Source organism: Coregonus lavaretus, assembly GCF_964263955.1.
Source record: "Coregonus lavaretus genome assembly, chromosome: 24".
Taxonomy (NCBI): domain Eukaryota; kingdom Metazoa; phylum Chordata; class Actinopteri; order Salmoniformes; family Salmonidae; genus Coregonus; species Coregonus lavaretus.
Window position 1 is genome coordinate 35,943,579 of NC_140011.1, and position 20,895 is coordinate 35,964,473.

Consider the following 20,895-nt stretch of genomic DNA (forward strand, 5'->3'; position numbering starts at 1 on the left):
GCCCTAGCTTATATAGTATACATTCCATTAGTCTATGCTGATTATTAGTATTATTAGATATTTGACTATTCAGCAAGAAGGACAATCACACAACGGGGATATAAAAATAAAATATTATATTTGTCCTATTTCAAATCAAATATGTATAAGCGTGTATTGGAAATGTGTTTTTTGCATATCCCAACTCCCACTGAGACACACACAGAGAGTGGGGTCACGGTCTGCCATTATCAACGACGACGCCGGAGCAATTTATGCGCCTTGCTCAAGGGCACATTGACAGATTTTTCACCTGGTCGGCTTGGGGATTTACTCTAGCAACCTTTACGGTTACTGGTTCAACGCTCTAACCACTAGGCTAGGGAAGGACCGGCATGAAATTAAGTTGACGTGTTGCTCGTATGCCCCTCCTCCCCCCTTATATGCAAATGTATTTTGAAAAAAGGAAAGAAATTGATGGGTGGATACTATAGACAACTTTGTCCGGCCCTGTAAACTACCACAAAGGAATCCTACAAGAGGAGGGCTGCTACTGGAATGGATTAGAGAATAAACCAGGAAAGTGCGTCCCCAAAGTGGGATGGGGCGCGAAGGCTGGAGGGTGTCACAGCAAAATTTAAGACAGCATAATCGAACCAGAGGCCATGGGGCCAAAAGCTGGCATTGGTACTGAGGTATCCCTGCTGTGTGTATAAGCGAAGGCCAAGGCGGAGCTCGTGAGTGCATCCGCGTCCCCGGGCCATCGAAGATCAAGACGGGTGTGGCCGTTGACACTGGCGTTGAGTTTGGTCAGACTGGGATCAATATCGAGGTGCTGGGAACTTTTCTATACGCTAGCCAGTGAGCACAATTTGTTAAATACAGCTTTCAATGGCTTTTTAACCAAAATTATGTATTTTCAATGTCTTTTGCTCTTTTTCAGGTCCTCTAATGCGTGCGTGTGTCTGTATGTGTCAGACCCGGCACCAGGATAAAGTGACGTCTGCATTAGATGCTCTGTGTTAGGGGCCCAGTGCTCTGGATCTTGCTCATGATGGACTGGACCACAGGTTGAACCCTGACCTCCCAAATCAGCTGTGTGGAGCTTGAGAAAGAGAGAGAAAGAGAGAGGGAGAGAGAGAGGAGATGAGGGGAGGGAGAGGGAGAGGGATAGAGAGGGGGAAGGAGAGAGGGAGAAGGAGAAGGAGAGAGTGAGAGAGAGGTATATTTCAATTATTTAATTTGTTATTGAAAGTTATAGTTATAGGGAAAATCTAATCAGTTGCACAACTGAATGCATTCAACCTAAATTCGTCTTCCGTATTTAATCCAACCCCTCTGAATCAGAAAGATGCTGCGGGCTACCTTAATCGATGTCATTGGCGCCCGGGGGGTTAACTGCCTTGCTCAAGAGCAGAAAGGCAGATTTTTCCACCTTGGGGATTCTAACTAGAAACCTTCCGGTTACTAATTGCTAGACTACCTGCCGCCCCTGCCGTCTAGACGATGTAGCTTCTATTAATATGGAGCTAGTCTGACCTCGGATCTCTGATTCAGAAATCACTGTGCAACAAAAGTGCATGTGTGTGTGTCCATGAGTGTGTGTGTATGCGGATGTATCCAGCCCCAAAAGAAAGTGTCCTGTTCTGCAGCAGCTCAGTTTGAACACTAGGGGGTGATATAGTGCTGTGGAGGAGAAGAGGCTTCTGTGATACATGTATAGGTTGATTGTTTAGCAACAAAACCGATGCATGCGCAACTATGGGGCAAAACAGACAGGATTGGTTTAGAATGTTGACAACATGTAAAATATATTTAGTCTCCAAAGTTTGTTGAAAACATAAATACATTTGCATAATGAGCACTTTAATGTCTCTCAGATACATCATTATAGTTGTTGGTTAGCTAACTAGTGAATTTGAGCCATATTAGCATTAACATGAAATCAGTCAAAACATAACATGGTATCAAGAATAAGATAAAACTAGCTGAAACAAGCCAATTATGATTCCCCACATGGCAGTTTCTTGTCATTGTTGCTATCCATTTGGCTATCCAGAATCACATCAACTCACAGACTTCTACCCCATTGAAGTGTGCGCATTGTTTTCATGATGTTGTCTAACCCATATATACATGTACATACCTGTGTGTGTCTGTGTGTGTCTGTGTGTGTGTGTGTGTGTGTGCATAAAAAAGAACAGTCACCAATAGAGTTGATAAGAATATATTGTAAATTCAGTCCACTGATTAAGTACAATACATCAAGCTGTTTTCATTAAGTGTAAGTAAACCAAGCACATCTGTGGCCCTGAAGCCTTGTCTGTAGGCGATAAGAGAACTAAACAGGTGGAATGAATACATCTCCAAAGCAGTGGACCTCTGGGCTCTGAGTGGTGGTGTGTCACTTGCTGAAGTCCCATTCAAGCTTGGAACCAAACAGAGAAATTGATGTTTTCTTCCCGATAGAGAAGCCTGAACCAAGAAATTGTGCCCCGACCCCTTCCTTGCCTATATCAAAGCCGGTGGTAGCTGCCAGACCCAATGTGGCCTTCGTCGGCCCGGCGGATGCTGAGACACTTCCGACCTCAATTGTATGCATTACTTTTTTATGGTCATCCGACCACTCAACATCGGTGCTGTTCTTGGGCCCGTTCACCTCTATGCCGTCAACTGTGAACACAGAACAGAGAGTTTTGGTAACAGGGCTGTCAGTAGGGAGAGAAAAGAGACATTGGGAAACAGCCAGTGTAAAAAAGAAACTGAAAGTAAAATGTTTGCTGATTTGACACAGTTTACAATATTCAATCATAGCAAAAAATACATTTATCTATTGAGTTTTTCTAGTTTCAAATCAGTCCAGTTGTGATATCATGACTGTGTCAGGGCCTGGGGAAAGGCCAGTGCCACAGACCATCAAAAGTTAATTAGTATAACAATAACATATGTTTCACCATATCTCCTTTTTTCAAACACTTGTATATACACTACAGGTCAAACGTTTTAGAACACCTACTCATTCAAGGGTTTTTCTTTATTTTTACAATTTTCTACATTGTAGAATAATAGTGAAGACATCAAAACTATGAAATAACACATATGGAATCATGTAGTAAACAAAAAAGTGTTATATTGAGATTCTTCAAATAGCCACCCTTTGCCTTGATGACAGCTTTGCACACTCTTGGCGTTCTCTCAACCAGCTTCATGAGGTAGTCACCTGGAATGCATTTCAATTAACAGGTGTGCTTTCTTAAAAGTTAATTTGTGGGGTGGGGTGGGGGGGTGGTATACAGAAGATAGCCCTATTTGGTAAAAGACCAAGTCCATATTATGGCAAGAAAATCTCAAATAAGCAAAGAGAAACGACAGTCCATCATTACTTTAAGACATGAAGGTCAGTCAATACGGAACATTTCAAGAACTTTGAAAGTTTCTTCAAGTGCAGTCGCAAAAACCATCAAGCGCTATGATGAAACTGGCTCTCATGAGGACCGTCATAGGAATGGTTGACCCAGAATTCCCTCTGCTGCAGAGGAACGGATGATCTCCGCATGTGTAGTTCCCACCGTAAAGCATGGAGGAGAAGGTGTTATGGTGTAGGGGTGTTTGCTGGTGACACTGTCTGTGATTTATTTAGAATTCAAGGCACACTTAACTAGCATGGCTACCACAACATTCTGCAGAGATACGCCATCCCATCTGGTTTGGGCTTAGTGGGACTATCATTTGTTTTCAACAGGACAATGACCAAACACACCTCCAGGCTGTGTAAGGGCTATTTTACCAAGAAGGAGAGTGATGGAGTGCTGCATCAGATGACCTGGCCACCACAATCCCCCGACCTCAACCAAATTGAGATGGTTTGGGATGACTCGGACCACAGAGTGAAGGAAAAGCAGCCAACAAGTGCTTAGCATATGTGGGAGCTCCTTCAAGACTGTTGGAAAAGCATTCCAGGTGAAGCTGGTTGAGAGAATGCCAAGCGTGTGCAAAGCTGTCATCGTCCTCACCTGTCCTATAATATTTTTTACCAATAAATCCCACAATCAAAATGTCTACTTAATTTCATGCCGGTCTTTTTATTTTTAGGGTGGCAGGTAGCCTAGCGGTTAAAGACTTCGGGCCAGTAACCGAAAGGTCTCTAGTTTAAATCCCCGAGCCGAAAAGGTGAAAAGCAAGGGCCTTAACCATAACTGCTCCAGGGTCGTCGTTGATATCGGCAGACCCTGGCCGTGAACCTCAGTCTCCGAGGGTGCATCAGTGGGAGTTGGGATATGCAAAAAACACATTTCCAATTCACATATGTGCATTAATACACACTTGTACATGTGCGAAATAACACAAATATAAGCAACCACCAAATTAATTGTAGTTTTTATTTTTATATCCCTGTTGTGTGATTGTCTTTCTTGACAAATCGTCAAATATGTAACAATACTAATAATCAGCATAGACTGCTGGAATATATACTATCTAAGACAATACTTGAAATCATGATGCTATATCTTTGAATGGACCAAGGGACACGTATCTGGAATGTGCACATGTTTGCATTTCATGTACTGTACATAGAGACACTGTACTATGCCTCCCACACACAAAAACCATCCCCAGCTGAGATTCTCCATTGAGTTTGCCACAGGTGAGATTCATTACACATAAACCAGAATAATTTGCCTCCAACTAAATTTAGGGCTCTATTCTATCTGTATTGCGGATGTTTAGCGTTACAGCATGATTGAAATTAAAAGGCAATGTTCCCGTGTTAGAGGAGACTGCATTCACAGTAAACAATGCATATGACAGCTCAATCGGAAATCACCTTAAATAACTTCTTACTTTTTACCTTAATTAGCTTTCAATTTATATTGTGCAATCTCTAACGCTTCAGCAATATAGATTTAATAGATCCTTAATCCAGGCCATATTACGACTTGGAAGTGAAAAATCGCAATTTCCATTTAGATTGATTATAATTTTTGGTCCTGTGCAGTTGTAAATCAAACAAATACACGAATGAACCCCAAACATTTATTTAAATGTTTATTTTAAAATAAATAGTGAATCGTGCAATAGTGCCAATATATTTGGCTGCATCTGTGGTTGCTTCAAGGTTGGAATCCCAAAATAAGTGTAAAGTAGTACAAATAAATTAAGCTAGTTGTGCTAGACATTTTTTTAGATAAAAGTAGAATATTGTTTTTTAACATATGCATGTTTTTCTCTTCTGACAAAACAGCTGATTCAAAGGTGATGTGGCGGATCTCAAAACTCTTCCACGGAGGACTCAGGTAGGATACTCTTGAGCTTTCTTGGCAGGAGGAGACTATCGAGGAGGCGAGGACACTCCTCCATTCGCCTACTAACGAATTTACCCTTTCCTTGACCACTCAACCACTCATCGGTTTCCCGTTCATGAAGGAGAGGAGGACTGATGTGCCGAGGAGAGGACGGACTTTTACCCAATTGAGAATCTCCCATTGTTATTTTTGTTTGTGATCAGAGGGGTGGGAGCATATATTTCACTCATATCCTAGCAGTGATCCATTGAGTTAAAGGCAGATGTCAGAGGTTACGTGACCATAGGGCGGAGCACACACATGCCAAAGGAAAACCCTATACAGGTAGTCAGACATAATATATACACAGTCATCCTTTTCTTTTGTTCACACCCCAAGCTCACAAATACTTATGCACATAGTCTAAGTGATGTGACACTAAAAGTTTGTTCAGAGTAGTTTAGTTTGATCATTACCTTTCTGCTCAGTCTACAGGTGTTCTCCGGATGGGAATCTTGAAGTGGATGTGATGTCCTGCTGTTGTGGCTCAAACATTTATAGTTAAACTTCTCTATCATTATTAGCCCATGAAATCGAACCAACCAATTAGAGTACATGGTTTTATCAGAGAAGGGGAGGGGGAAACTGATAGGCTGGGTACTTATCTGTTTAGCTAACATGCCACTACTTGTAGAGTATAAACAGGAAAAGAAGTGGGCCTCCACCCCCAACCTCCCATCCCACTCCTCCAACGCCACCCAGCCAACATGTCTCCATCCTCCAGCCTAATTGGACAAACATGTTAACTTTGACTCTTACAATAACTCAGTAAAACCCGGTAGTGATTGTAGTGTCTGAAGGTCTATTGATTTTGCTGATGTTTGCAAATGGTGTAATAGATGAACTTTACTCTGCTTTGCTGAAGCATTTGGAAAAGCATTGCTACATAGGTTTCTTGGAATAGAGGACATTTGGAGATATGTGAAAGCCGGGGATTGGTTTATTAAAATCACGCCATATTACGTTACATTGGATATTGTCGTATCGGGTGAATGGTGGCATATTATTGCTGTCAACAAAGAGTCCGTTTATGCTGCATCGTGTTAGAGGCTTTTATTAAAATCACGAGGTTACAGCATAAGTGACAGGTGACATGACACCCGGAGAATGACGCCTCAGAATGGCTGCTCGTTCTGACTTTCTTCTTCGTTTTCCCCCCTATTTATAAACAATGATGCTCCCTCTTCTGGCCAATCCCCAGTCTCCCCTGTCTACAACACACTTCCGGTCTGTTGTACGTGACGTTACACTAAAACATATACTAACATAAACAACATTCCATTTCTTCATGAAAAACATTTAACAAAGACATAATCTTCAGATACGATAATATAAATACTGTGTCTTAAACAAAGGACTGGGAGAGAGACACCACATTTTAATGGCGACGAGGATTTGGGACGTGCTACGTCTTTTCTCAGCATTCCATTCATGGGCTACGAAATGACTCCCGCTCAAGACGCCGGCAGATAAGGTGAGATTACTCACAGTTCTTTGGGCGCTGGTCGGTTCGTGTGCTTGTGTCTGTGTTTGTTCAGATGTACCGTTAAAGGACTTGTGTGTGTGCGCTTTGCTGTTATTTGCTGTGGGATGAAAGTCCGTTCTAAATTTCTACCTTTGTTTGCGTTGGGAACAACGCAAACAGGGGGGAGAGTATATAGGAATTATTGACACTGGACACACATATTTTGGCTTGGAAAAAGTGTGAGAGAGTGTCCAGGAAAAGCATGAAGGAATAAGGCCAGGAAATAAGGAAAAGTATACTTTTAGGACGTCGCTGATTTATTTATTTTTTGTCTCCAAAGCCCCATACACTACCCACCACTGTGACCTGTACGCTCTTGTTGGCTGGTCCTCACTACATGTTCGTCGTCAAACCCACTGGCTCCAGGCCATCTATAAATCACTGCTAGGCAAATCCCCGCCTTATCTAAGCTCATTGGTCACCATAGCATCACCCACCCGTAGTCTGCGCTCCAGCAGGTATATCTCACTGGTCATTCCCAAAGCCAACACCTCCTTTGGCCGCCATTCCTTCCAGTTCTCTGCTGCCAATGACTGGAACGAATTGCAAAAATCTCTGAAGCTGGAGACTCTTATCTCCCTCAATAACTTTAAGCATCAGTTGTCAGAGCACCTTACCGATCACTGCACCTGTACACAGCCCATCTGAAATTAGCCCACCCAACTACCTCATCCCTATATTGTTATTTATTTTGCTCTTTTGCACCCCAGTATCTCTATTTGCACATCATCTCTTGCACATCTAGCATTCCAGTGTTAATACTATTGTAATTATTCTGCACTATAGCCTATTTATTGCCTTACCTCCATAACTTGCTACATTTGCACACACTGTATATATATTTTCTGTTGTATTTCTGACTTTATGTTTTTTTTTTACCCCATATGTAACTCTGTGTTGTTTTTATTGCACTACTTTGCTTTATCTTGGCCAGGTCGCAGTTGTAAATGAGAACCTGTTCTCAACTGGCTTACCTGGTTAAATAAAGGTGAAATAAAAATAAAATAAAAAATAAGGAAGCCCTCAAACGAGGCGATCATTAAGATGGGCCATAAATCCTAGGAGAGTCACTAGGTTGACTTTCGGGTCAGTTCTGGGAACTGTGAGTTTGTGGAAGATACATTCAATTGCATGTTACCTCTCGGAATATAGTTGACGAAGTATATGTTCGAAGTAACCTCTCATTGAATATCTGCAACTCGAGGTAGCACAAATTTAGGAAGGAACAATGAGAAATAAGGAGCGAGGGTAGCATGCTTAGTGTATTGTATGAACGGATGCATTCCTCTTGAATTGTGTGTGTGTGAGAGGAAGAGAGCCTATGTGTGTGTGTGTGTGTGGGAGAGAGAAAAATAATAAAATAAAGACGTCTCTGTTGTGTTTAAACTGTGTGTCGACTCATGTTAGGATAAAATCTATGTTAGAGATTTATACACACATATATATATATATATATATATATATATATATATATATATATATATATATATATATATATATATATATTTTGGTTAAGAACAGGGATTTTTGTAAGAAGTTAAGCCCCTAGAATAAAGTTAAGCCCCTAGAATGAAGTTAAGGTTAAAAACCTTATGAGTCTCTGTTTGTGAGAACGTTAATAATTGTTAACTATATAAACTATGAACCCCCTGGAAGGACAATAAGTTAAAAAATCATATGAGTCTCTATAAAAAGAGAACGTTTACTAACTAATCATGAGCCTACAGGGAGGACTTTTTTTTAAGAGTGTATAGAGATGTTTTGTAATTGATAACAACATAACTATAAATCTGCAGATTACGATAAGTGAAGATAACAAACTTGGAAGTGGGATTTGTGTTCTATGTTCTATGTGTTCCGTGTTCGTTTGTGAGTTTTGTTAAGTGTTATTGTTTGTCTATGGGAGGAGAGAACGGAGCGACAGCGGGTCTGTCTACTCTGTTGTTCCTTTCACTCTGAAATCGCATTGGTGACTGAACTGCGCACGCATAGGATTTTATGAGTTTAGAGTTACGTAGACAGAGAGGGAGCAGACAGAGACTTGCACACAAGTGGAGTGTTCTGTTTGTTGAATTAACTGTTGCTTGACTGTGAAACTGTTTGGTTGATATCGGTTGAGTTGGTGAATGAGAGATATATTGACGGATTAAAAATAATAATAATAAAATAAATAAATAAAATAAAATGTTATTGAGCTATTTATAATATTCCTGAGTTAAGCTGTTTGCTTATTTCTTAGCGTGAATGTGAATATAAGTATGCATAAAATACTAAATTGTTGTCTGTTCCTTTTGTTTTTCTGTCATATGAGAGACGAGAAGGAGGAGACAGAGAGAGAGAGAGAGAGAGAGAGAGGAGGTGCTGACCAGTACATCAGCGACAACAACCCAGTCCAATCAAGGCCAGTACTGTTCTTATCCACAAAACCTACTTTCCCTTACAGGATATAATACATACATTGTGTATATATAGGATATTTCATGTTGTGACCATTTCGCAGGAACTTGGCAACAGACTGATGAATTGATGTAATTGATAATTGCACATTAGAGTTTTTGTGAATGACTTGTTTTAATTAGAGTTGTGTTGGAAATCCAGCATTGACATTATTCTGTAAAATTAAGGTAATTGGGTGCTTATTAAGCAATTGGTTTGTGAGTGCTGTAGTGTTGCAGGATTAGAGGTCTTTTATTTTTGGATTGCTCGGAAGTTGACTACTTTCCTTTACTTTTCCTGATCGGATGTGGTAAGACTGCCACTAATCAATAATTTGGTAAAATAAAATTCATAAAATAAATTGATATATTGATTAATTAATTGATTAATTATTTTTAATTAAAAAAATAAAATAAAAAATAAAATAAAAAAATATATAAAAAAATGTTAATAAAACTATAAATAAAAAAATTGGGAAACACATAACAGAGTCGTTACAATGGGGAAAAAGGACATAAAAACTACAAAAGCAATTACTCCTCTTGATGTAGTACAGAATAGTAATCCTCTAGTTAATGGTATAGCAAGATTATCCGAAAAATTGAATAAACGTTGGCCTGACATTGAACAACCATGGCCAGTGGAAGGGACTCTTAACCCAGACGTCATCAAGATAATGCAAGTGCTTGTATCCACGTATAAGGCAGATCAAAAGAAGGGGAAGAAAGGAAAACTACGCAAAGAAAAAAGACAAAGAGAGCTGGGTGTTCTTAAGCTGTTTGAAAATGAAGGACAAAAACTGATAAAAGATACAAAAGATAAGAGAGACAGAGGTACAGAGAAAATGGCAAAAGAGGTGAAGGTGACAGAAAAAGTAATTGCAGAAGTCAATACACCTTTCTCACATATGGATTCAGCAAAAACACCCCCACCTTATGAGAAAGAAGCCAAGTTTAAGGACGTTTATCCTCAGCTTCCAGTGATCATTCAGGAGGGTGACTATTGCATCAGAGATGAAGATGAACAAATAATAGAGAGAGGACAAGCAGAAACGACCATAAAGATTAATCCAAACCCCAAAAGCAGGAAGAAAACGAGATGTCTGGAAACTAAGGGTAGAGCGAGGTTCAGGAGGATGGAACTTTATGATGATGATGATGATGATGATGATGATGATGATCAGAGTGATTCAGAAGAGATCATGGGTGGATATGACCCTGTCATCAGACAGAGGTTGGCCAGAGCGGAAAGAAGGGGTGATGGAAGTTGGAAGAAGAAGAATACAAGTGATTCGAGTTCTGATGAAAATGAAGATGGAGACAACGATGAAGATTTGGAGATTAAAGGTGCTTCATATTCAAGAGGATTTTATCCTACAATGACTAGCACAGAAGAAATAGAAAGAGATATAGACCGATGCGTCTCATGCCTGGATAAAGTGACTAGTTTAGAAGAAGTGAAAAAACTGGAGGAACAACTCCAGAAGCTGAAGATAAAGAAAAAGAAGCTGCTGAGAAAAGAATCCCAAGAATCTGAGAATAAATATACATTGAGGCCAAGAAAAGAGGGCACTAGTAAGAAAATTATGCCGGTGATCATTCGAGGACAAAACCTAGAATATAAGCCTTTGCAGAATACCGATATGTCAAATATACTTGAGAAACTGCCTACTCTTCAAGATGGAGCATATCCTTGGATTTCAAAGTTGGAAGAAATTACGGTGGGAACACAGTCTGCCATAGGAGACATTAAGAGACTTTTGGCTAATCTCCTTGGGATTCCAGGCATGGAATAAATTTTTCAGAGAGCTGGACTGAATAGATATGTGGGGACTGCAGTGAACGACCCTGAATTGTTGGCTGCAAGTAGAAATCGGCTGTGGAGAGCACTGAGAGATACGTTTCCAACAAATGTGCATCCTGACAACATTCTGATTGACCCACTAGGACAACAAGAAAATCCGAGAGCCTACGTGTCAAGAGTTCATCAAGTGTGGAGAAATATTACCGGAAATGATCCAGATGTGAGTCAAATTGAGCAGTCAATCTTGAGAGCTAAACTACAGATGGGACTGCCCTTACCGGTAAGGAGCAAACTGGCAGAGGTGGTTGGACTTGGAAGCATGACAAAAGGTGTCTATACAGATCATATAGCCCATCAAGTGGATCTGTACCGGAAAAAGGAACACAACCAGAAAGAACAGGACCAAGAAACTCTCAGAAAACTCAATCAAATACAACTGGTAGAGAATAAGAAGGATAAGAAAAGCTTTGGTTATGAAGAATCAGTGTGAACCAAATCAACAATCACTGCCACAGCTTCAACTGAACAAGGTCAAATGCAACTGTACCAGCCACAACTAGTGGTACAAGTTGTTTCATATCCATAGATCGTTTCTGGAAAGAAAGAATTTCAGAGGAAGATACAGGAGCAAGTGAAGATCATCTGGAGGACCGGTGAACCCTTATAGGGGCCCGAAGCAAGGATTCTAGAGGTGCCCAGAAGATCCGAAAGGGGGGTGTCAGCTGGTAGCATCAGGACCGGAAAAAGATCCAACAATTGAGGTGAAAGTAAACAAACGACCATTGGAAGTGATGGCGGATAACGGAGCTGCTTTTATCTGTGTTCAGCCTGAAGAGGTTACACATCTCACTATGTCAAATCAACTAATTAGGACAGGGATTTGGAGGAGTGAAGATCACCGATTTCTCAAAATGATGATTTCGGCTGAAGGACAAGGAGAGCCACAAGCTGTACGGATAACACACAAATCTATTTGCAGTGTGAAGATGGATTCAGACCCTATTAAAGAGAAGATGTTGCAAAAGGTTCAAGAATGTTTGAGATATCAAAGTAGTACTGATATTGGATTTATGAAATCAGCCCAATCGAGGTGAAAGTTGAACTTCGACCAGGAGCCAGACCTCCTTGGAAGAATCAGTATCCATTGAAAGATGAAGCAATCCAAGGGATTGAACCAGAAATTGAAGGACTTTCAATCAATTATTGTTTTGGAGAAACCATGATGATTTAGGAAGCTATGGGTTAGCTAATGTTGCAAGAGGGGAGATTAGGATAAAGATCACAAAGGAGTAGGATTTTTGGGAACCATATTTTCTTGAATAGGTTGACTATGTCATAGGCAGGTGCATAATCTGTCTGAAAAATAATGTTTGACTGTTATTCTTGGTTACATTCATATACCAAGAGGTGCATAAGATGTCCAACTAAGCTAAAATATGCTCAGTCGGTTGCAAAGTTGTTGTGTAAAGAAGTCATCAGCAAGTGGGAATTTCCCAATTTAATATCCTCAGAAAATGGGAAAGAGTTTTGTAAATAAATCAGTAAAATGGTTTTTGAAAAAATTAGAGAAAGAAAACATTTGAAAAAGTCAGACTAAAATGTTATGAAAACTAGGGTTGAAATAATTATAGGAAATGTTGAATATCTGATAGTGGGATAATTATATTATTGTGATATTTAGTGTTTTCTTATGAATCAAAGGGGGGAAATGGAATTCATATCATTTTTTGAATTCTTATATTATTGCTGATATTGATGTTTTAATTTGAATGTGTTGTTTTGCAAAAGATACTGTTTGGTCTTTTCTTTTCTTCCAGAAGCATATGGGGGAATATGTAGAGGGACTCAAATACTCAAACATGGACAATATGAATGGACTGGAAGAAGTGGAACAAGGAAGGTGTGGAAATGTTCAGATTCCATCATCGACGTCGCATTGAAAGTCGACACTGTGGAGGAGCTGCAGTGTAGTGGACTACATTCCAGTGTTATATTCTTTCTGTATTAATTTTTGAAGAATTATGTTTTCTGTTGTTGGGTACATGTGGGGACCTCAGATGTTTTTGTTTATTTCGTTGAAGCTTAGGGATATTGGGTCTAGGCAGGGACAGAGAGAATCCACAGGAGGGTCCGATGGGTCGACCAGCCTGAATGTGGACATTTTTGATTGTATTTTGTTTTCTGAGGTTTTCATGTGTATTCAATTGCATCATAGCTTAAAATGCATTGATAAAGATTTATAAATTGATCTGGAGTACTTAGGTGGTCGCCTAGGGCAGAGGGGCCGTGAGAGAATTTTCCTGTCTTGATTGACTGATGGATATTTGGAATGAAAGCTGCCAGACAGGTTTTTCGCTCTTACACTCCATAACAATTTATTTACACCCCATACAAAAATGTGTCTATATAAACATGTGTTTACTCTCCATAAATTTTGGTTTATTGCTAAAGTTACTCAAGAACAAAAATTGTTATTTGTCATAATTCTATTCTTTTTGTTTTCGAGACTTAATTAGTCTCGAAGGGGGGAAATATGTAGTGTCTGAAGGTCTATTGATTTTGCTGATGTTTGCAAATGGTGTAATAGATGAACTTTACTCTGCTTTGCTGAAGCATTTGGAAAAGCATTGCTACATAGGTTTCTTGGAATAGAGGACATTTGGAGATATGTGAAAGCCGGGGATTGGTTTATTAAAATCACGCCATATTACGTTACATTGGATATAAATACTGTGTCTTAAACAAAGGACTGGGAGAGAGACAACATATTGGATCAACAGATTGGCCGTTTCTCTCCAGATATAACTGCAGATATCTGTAAATTAATACTGTGAACTTTGATACAATAAATCTTTATAATCAAAGAACAGTGTAAGCGGACTTCTTATCATCACGGCATTATCAGCAACGCTGTCTTGGACACCACATGATTTCTAAGAAGTGGAAAGTGAAAGTGTGAAAGCATCAGACTCTTGTGGGGTCTTTTTGTGTGTGTGTGTTTGTGTGTCAGACCTGGCCATAAGGGGGCAGTTGAAAATTGTTACATTCTTGCATTCGAATTATACTGAATTCTGCTTATATAATCACGCTATACCATAATAAACATAAAGTCCAAATGCAGAGACTCCAAGATCACTGAGTGCTTTTGAAGTCTGTAGCATATCTCTGCTGCGCTGTATCAGCACAATGCACTGTGCCCTACAGCAATTCCGTTTAGATGGGAAATTAACCTATTACAAGCAGCCTATGTGAATGCAGCCGTACACACAGCTGTCTTACCAAAATAATGCAAACTAAATGCTGAAAATAGTAGCCTAGTTATACATGCATGAAAACAAAAATACTGAATAGTAGTTTGGCTTAGAATACAGACACAACTGCGAAAGTGAATGATTGAATGAATGAATTAATGCGAACAGAACAAAACAGAGGTACCAAGTAGTAGGTCTAGTAAACAATATATTAGATCGATAAAGGCATGACACAATCTACACTGAACAAAAATATAAATGCAACATACAACAATTTCAAAGATTTTACTGAGTTACAGTTCATATAAGGAAATCAGTCGATTGAAATAGATTTATTAGGCCTTAATCTATGGATTTCACATGAGTACATATATGCATCTGTTGGTTACAGATACCTTAAAAAGAAAGGTAGGGGCGTGGATCAGACAACCAGTCAGTATCTGGTGTGACCACAATTTGCTTCATGCATCGCGACACATCTCCTTCGCATAGAGTTGTTCAGGCTGTTGATTTTGGCCTGTGGAATGTTGTCCCACTCTTCAATGGCTGTGCAAAGTTGCTGGAAATTGGCGGGAACTGGAACACGCTGTCGTACACGTCGATCCAGATCATCCCAAACATGTCTGGTGAGTATGCAGGCCATGGAAGAACTGGGACATTTTCAGCATCCAGGAATTGTGTACAGATCCTTGCGATATAGGGCTGTGCATTATCATGCTGAAACATGAGGTGATGGCAGCAGATGAATGGCATGACAATGGGCCTCAGGATCTCATCATGGTATCTCTGTGCATTCAAATTGACATTGATAAAAGGCAATTGGGTTAGTTGTCCGTAGCTTATGCCTGAAATACCATAACCCCACCGCCACCATGGGGCACTCTGTTCACAACATTGAAATCAGCAAACCGCTCGCCCACACAACGCCATAAACCAAGACCCTGGTGAGGACAACGAGCACGCAGATGACCTTCCCTGAGACAGTTTCTGACAGTGTGTGCAGAAATTCTTCGGTTGTGCTGTACAAACCAACAGCTGTCCGGGTGGCTAGTCTCAGACGATCCTGCAGGTGAAGAAGCGGGATGTGGTGGTCCTGGGCTGGCGTGGTTACATGCAGTCTGCGGTTGTGAGGCCGGTTGGACGTACTGCCAAATTCTCTAAAATGATGTCAGAGAATTTAATGTTAATTTCTCCAACAACAGCTCTGATGGACATTCCTAGTCAGCATGCCAATTGCACACTCCCTCAAATCTTGAGACATCTGTGGCATTGTGTTGTGTGACAAAATTGAACATTTTAGAGTGGCCTTTTATTGTCCCCACCACAAGGTGCACCTGTGTAATAATCATGCTGTTTAATCAGCTTCTTGATATGCCACACCTGTCAGGTGGATGGATTATCTTGGCAAAGGAGAAATGCTCACTAACAGGGATGTAAACAAATTTGTGCACAAAAATTTAGAGAAATAAGCTTTTTGTGCATATGAAACATTTCTGGGATCTTTTATTTCAGCTCATGAAACAATGGACCAACACTTTACATGTTGTGTTTATATTTTAGTTCAGTGTAGATTGAGTTGTAAAAAGTCATTTCCGGGTAGGCCTGAAATTGCCTGACTATAACTAGAAGTGTCAAATGCCCTGTAAACGCTGTGAACATTACGTGTGAGGAAAAAACCTCAAGAAATACTGATGCAATATTGCAAATATGACTCCTAGACCATTTCTTGGTGTGCTGTGTCCTTGTTTCTGAGTCACAACAACAAACCATAAGAGTGTCTTAAGATACGTTTGGCTTTATGTCAGATGGAACATGCATTGAGTGGATCTTCTCTGTCTGGTTATGCTGTTGAAGACGAAGTCTGTGGCCTAGAGGATCTGAAGGCCCTACAAATCTTGTCTTTAGTCTATAGTCCAGAATTACCATTTAGGTTGTTCAGAATGTGCGAATGCTACAAAGTCTGTTAACTCATTTCTGTTTTCAGACACTTGCACACAGGTCAATTATTATGAACCTGTGTTTAGTTTCAGGTTGCGAGATTGGTTTAGGGTGCTTGATATGTTCCAACAAGTGCATTTATTTTACCACAGACAGAATGTACTCCGCTGGTCCCTTCTGAACACAAGAGAGAACTTTCACTACCCTTCTAGAAGGTTGAGCAATGGCACACCCGTCGCTATGGGCGGGCCATAGGGGGCGGGGGCCCGCCCCCAAAAATGCTTGTGCCCCCCCCCACTTGAGGCCCAGATCTCTTAAAAAAATTACTTTACTTTTATATTATAATAGTTGCTAATTTTGTGTTGCATTAATGTTGCATTCTTTATCATTAAAACATTAAAAATATAAAGAAACAATGGTGTGATTTTGTTTGATTGATGGGAATCTACACTTCAACAGCCTATCACGGCCTTAATAAAAAGAAAGTTAGGCTACGTACGTGACGTAGCCTACGTCAGTGTAGCCGCTCAACAGTTACCGCGCATTTTTGAAAGCTGGATGAGTTTTCGCCAGGCTTACTCGCTTCAGTTCGTCATGGATATCCGTAAGTGGTTGAAAAGCCCACCAACAGTCTCCTCTGCCAAATTGGATACGACACCGACGCCTCCTGATGTTGTAGTTGGAGAAGGAGACCCTGGACGACAGTCTGAGCCTGATGCTAGTAGCTCCGTGGAGGCCGACCCTGGGCCTGGCAGGACCTGCAGGTCAAGTGCAACCGCGACTGGGGCAGCATTTGGGCCACAACTGCCTGTTGAATCATTGGGTGTGAGTGACCTCGGCATGGACAAACCCAGACAGGTTGTGTTGAGGAAATATCCAGTCAAAATGTTTGGTTCAAAAAAACGATCATTTTACTCTAGCTGGTATTTGAACAGGGACTGGCTTGAGTACTCGGTGGAAAAGGACTCCGCATTTTGTTATGCCTGCAGGAAATTCAAATCTGTATCATCGGACTCGACCTTCTCCATTAAGGGATTTAATGATTGGAAACATGCAATTGGAACAGGCAAGGGCTTAAATAAGCATGCAGCTTCAAAATAACATTTAGCCTGTGAAGCAATGTGGAGAGATTCAGAAAAACGTAGAGAGAACAGATACATGTCAGCTGAAATTGATATGCTGGAGTTTTTAGTGGTGAATTAATTGCCGTTACGTGGAGATAATGTCCTCCCGAGTGGTGCAGTGGTCTAAGGCACTGCATCGCAGTGCTAGCTGTGCCACTAGAGATCCTGGTTCGAAAAACGATGGTCTGTGTGAGCGCCTCTTGGTAATGGCCACATCTGAGAAAGGTGATGCAGAGGCTCTGACAGGTGTCATCATTGATGAGCTCACCAGCGCCGGACTTAGCACGGACAAAATCCTGAGTCAAGTTTATGATGGCGCATCACTCATGTCTGGCAGGCATGGTGGTGTGCAGAAATTGCTCCAAAACCAGCTGGATCGTAACATACCATATATTCACTGCTTTAATCACCAACTTCATCTGGTTGTGATTCATGCCATGTCCAGTGAAGCAGCTGTCGATTATTTTTTTGGAGTTTGCAACATGCTGTACAACTTCATCAGGAAGCTAACCGTGGCTATTCTGTACAAAGGCGATCCCCCTGAAACGTCTCTTGGACCATAGATGGACTGGCCACTTGGCAACGATCAAAGTTGTGGTAAAGAGTTTTCACGACATATCCACATTACTGACCGAGGTGGAAAACACACGAGGCCTTGGAGCGGAGGTGCGCGTCGAGGCTACGGGGCTGCTTCGTGCCATTACGCAGCGCAGTTTTCTTTTCATTGCGCACCTTGTTATGAAACTGTTGTCACTTTTCGAGCCGCCTAACAGACTACTACAGGCCGAAGATATGGACTTGTTCACTGCGGTGACACTTGTGAACAGCGCTTCTGACTGCGTGAAGACACTACGCTCAGAAAACGAGTTTTCTGCACTGTGGGATCTATGTGCTCCTCCAGCATCGGCCACCGACCCTGGTCCAAGCAAGAGAAGACGCACAATTAATAAGAACCTCTGCGGATTTGCAGTTGAAGAAACAGTTGGTCAGCCACAAAGTGACATAGATGAAAAGACTGAGTTCATGAGATTGTTTTACAGTGTTATCGATGCTGTGCAAGGAGAGATGAATGCGCGTTTTGGAGTGCGCAGTAGCGAGCTCATTGGCGCACTGGCTGCTTTGAACCCAGAGGCAGATGATAATTTCCTGGACCCATCAAAGGTAACCCCTCTCCTGGTATTAGCTGGAACTGATGTGGTTGAATCTGAATATACTGTGGCTCGTGAGTTCCTGGTGAAGAAAATGACTGACACCCCGGTTCCCCCCGAAGATGGAAAATGGACAATAGCCAACATCCTCAGCACATTCAACTGTGCACTCCAGGCTATGCCGACTGTTCTCACAGCCTACACACTTGCCCTAACTTTAGGAGCTTCCACAGCAATGTGTGAAAACTCATTTTCCACTCTCAAAAGCGTCTTCTCAAAGGCAGCTCCAAAATGCAGGTGTTTCAGCCTAGCTCAGTGCTTTCTGTGGTGGAGGGGCAGCCAGCAGAATATAGAGAGCGTAGGCGTTGGTAATCTTCTCTAGTTGCGCCGTGATTGGCTCAGTGTTCTGTCACTCATGGGGACACTACGTCACCACATAATCTACAGGGAGAGATAGCAGTTCAAGCCCCCTTGGGTGCTGCCATAGATTTACATTAGAAGTGCCCGTCAAAGAAGGCTTAAGGTCATTGGCTACAGATGAAATGACATCAAATCACATTATATCTACCATAGCTTTGATTGGACTGATCATGTTACTTTCAAAATCTTAGCTAGCAAGCTAGACAAGCAGTCATCATTATGAATCACGTCGACAATCTACTGGCAAATCCTCTTCAATCCTTGTCATATGAAGATGAATTATAGATAAATAATAATAATAATAATAATAATAATATGCCATTTAGCAGACGCTTTTATCCAAAGCGACTTACAGTCATGCGTGCATACATTTTTGTATATGGGTGGTCCCGGGGATCGAACCCACTACCTTGGCGTTACAAGCGCCGTGCTCTACCAGCTGAGCTACAGAGGACCACATAAAAGGTATCGGTGCTCATCGGCCATTGGATATAAACATTACACAACAAGTCGTAAATCGTAAATTCAACAATGAGTAGTTTGGAAGGAATCAATGTCACTATTTTGCTTGCCCAGCCTGCTATTCTGTGGATGTCAAGAGTTGCTGTAGGTAGGTGTGGTGTGGAATCAGGCGCAGGACGCAGAAGTAAAGTCCAACAAAATACTTTAGTAGATTACACAACAATAATCCAAAACCAGCCCGGAGGCGAAAAAAGCGCGCACAGGCGTACACAAACAGGCGCACTAAACAAGTGCGTAATCTTCTCCTAAAACAAACAAGGAGGTAAGCTACAAAACAGCGCACCAAAATCCAGGTAGCGCAGCAACACGACAAGGAACAATTACACACAACACCTAACTAACAACAAGGAACTAAATAGGGTGCTTAATGAGACATAACACAAAACAGGTGTGACAAACAGACAAAACCAATCAAACAAGAAACATAGAACGGTGGCAGCTAGTACTCCGGAGACGACGACCGACGAAACCTGCCAGAACAAGGAGGAGGGGCCGCCTCGGCCGAAACCGTGACAGTGGAGAGGGTGTGTGGTCCAAGTCTGGGTTTAAGGATTTAAAACATCCGTCTGAAATGGTCTCTTTTCCAAGCTTAAAAGGATAAACATTCACTCACAACACAATGGGCCGGAAAAGGTTGAATACATTGGCCATGCTGTCAATCCAGAATGACCTCTGCTCGGTTCAAAACAACTGGAAACTCGGAACTGGGAAATCTCAGACTTCAGTGAGTTCAAGACAACTGGGAACTCTGAAAAAACTGTCTCCGACTGGGAAAATACGCTTTGAAAGGTCATCCAACAAAAAGTTCAGTAATAGACCCATGTAATTCCAGTTGTTATTGCGAGAGTTTTTTTGTTTGTGCAATGCGCTGTCTGTGCATCGATATAGTGTTTATAAAATTGTATTTTAGACCACATAGGCCTAATAAAATACTTTAAATGGCAGGCTAACCGCGTCTCTCTCTCTCTGTCTGAATCTATCTGTATTTGTCAAAGGCGTCAGTGAAATGCGGTGGGCGAAGTCAAACGCAGGACACAGAGCTGATCCGAAAACGTACTTTACTAGAAAGTAAACTGAGAATACACAATCTCCACACAGGGAGGAAATAACCCGCACACTAACGACTGCCGATAACAAATACAATCACACACAACACACAGTGTAAGACAGAGGGTTAAATAGGGAAGACAATACAACATAATGGGAAACAGGTGTACACAATCAAGACAGAACAAGTCGAACACAGAGACATAGATCGGTAGCAGCTAGTACTCCGGTGACGACGAACGCCGAAGCCTGCCCGAGCAAGGAGGAGGGGCAGCCTCGGCTGAATCCGTGACAGTATTTCTGTCTGTGTCCATTTTGAAAGTGCTGAACGAATAGGCCTACCTCATCACAGCTCGTTTG

General features: G+C 41.3%; 1 long non-coding RNA gene across 1 annotated transcript; it reads right to left on the reverse strand.

The window, feature by feature from the left end:
* Window positions 1–2,190: 2,190 nt before the first annotated feature.
* On the reverse strand, window positions 2,191–5,973 carry LOC311099506. Its single transcript, XR_014609726.1, has 2 exons — window positions 5,738–5,973; window positions 2,191–2,652 (listed from the first exon to the last, which is right to left on the reverse strand). It is a non-coding gene; the product is annotated as an uncharacterized lncRNA (long non-coding RNA).
* Between the last annotated feature and the right edge of the window lie 14,922 nt (window positions 5,974–20,895).